General features: G+C 41.2%; 1 non-coding gene across 1 annotated transcript; it reads left to right on the top strand.

Moving 5' to 3' along the window:
- Positions 1-277: 277 nt before the first annotated feature.
- On the top strand, positions 278-351 carry Trnat-ugu (transfer RNA threonine (anticodon UGU)). Its single transcript has one exon. It is a non-coding gene; the product is annotated as a tRNA-Thr (tRNA).
- The last annotated feature ends 1,056 nt before the right edge of the window (positions 352-1,407 follow it).

Genomic DNA, 1,407 nt, shown 5'->3' with positions numbered 1-1,407 from the left:
AACCCGGGATCTCCTGGTTACATGGCAGACACTCTATCCAACTGAGCCACCGAGGACACAGATGAAGAGGGCGACTGCAGGAACTTATCCCTTGCACGCTTCCCGTGAGACTCACATTCCCAACTGTCCACAATTCTACATAAGTAATATAGGAAAATATGGATGGGCAAACGTCTATAAGGTACAATACATTTGTAGAATTTTGGACAGTTGGGAATGTGAGTCTCACGGGAATCGTGCAAGGGATATGTCCCTGCTGTCGCCCTATTCATCTGTGTCCTCGATGGCTCAGATGGCTAGAGCGTCTGCCCTGTAAGCAGGAGATCCCGGGTTCGAGTCCCGGTTGGGGCACACATTTTCAGCTGTCCATATCGAGGTATAGCAACAACACCTGTCGGCAGCTGAGGTTGTCAGTTAGTTATGACTAACTTCAAGATTTCTCTGAAAGGTTTCTGAGTACATGCGTATCCACGGTCTGACTTCCTTCTGTAGCAATACTATCTCCCTGATCCTTGTTAGAGGTTTTCGGTTCTGTTGTTATATTCATGCTTTGTTCTGTTTTTAGTTAAAACACAAATATTGGTAGCAACAAACTATATATTTTGTGAGACAGCTGTAAAAATAACATTTTTGTGGTTGTGTCTATTGGTCGTTCTAGAAATAACGTAAAATATAATACATAAAACGAAATTCTGTATTGTGAACATAATTTCACTATGAGTTACGTTCCCCAACTAATTAATGTATAGAAATATGAAAAACAAACTAGCATCTTCATTTATAAGTTGTGTAATACAGTAAGCATATACACTGCAGATATAGCTGATCTACGTCAATTCGTTAACTCTAGAGTTCGTGTTTGCCCATTATCTCCCAAAAACTGAAGGTTTATTACTTCCTGTACTCCATTGCTACAACAGACTATATTTGGAGCTTGTGGAGAAGTGGTGAACTGCACATACTGAGTTTTGTCGCAATTTAGTGATAAAACATTTGCCATGAACATTTTTTTGATCTTCTCATATATTTCCCTAGTTCCTTTTTGTGTGGGAGGACTGCTACTACTTTTTACCGCTCCTACTTTTTATCATCAGTATCAGATTAAACAAAGTTGGTGACGAAAACATCAACTTGAATTTACTATCAAGCTCTTCAAATCACTGTAGAATGTTTCTGGTCTTGTAACAGGCACAGTTATTCTCGCGGACGGTGCTATCACCACAAGAGAAGATATCAAGCTTGTAGGAAAGTGTGTGGTTCGCAACAATGTTCACCAACACCACATCTATCGTGATGCCTTCGATTACGACCGCACGTCCCATGGACGTGCACGTGATTGTCCCTCTAACGTAACGCTACCATGACGAGTCTTCCTCCGTGGTGCGAAGCACATTTGGAGAAGTCATA

The sequence above is a fragment of the Schistocerca nitens genome, chromosome 3 (genome assembly GCF_023898315.1).
Source record: "Schistocerca nitens isolate TAMUIC-IGC-003100 chromosome 3, iqSchNite1.1, whole genome shotgun sequence".
In the NCBI taxonomy this organism is placed as follows: domain Eukaryota; kingdom Metazoa; phylum Arthropoda; class Insecta; order Orthoptera; family Acrididae; genus Schistocerca; species Schistocerca nitens.
Note: the sequence above shows the minus strand (reverse complement) of the source record. Positions and strands in the feature narration are given on the sequence as shown.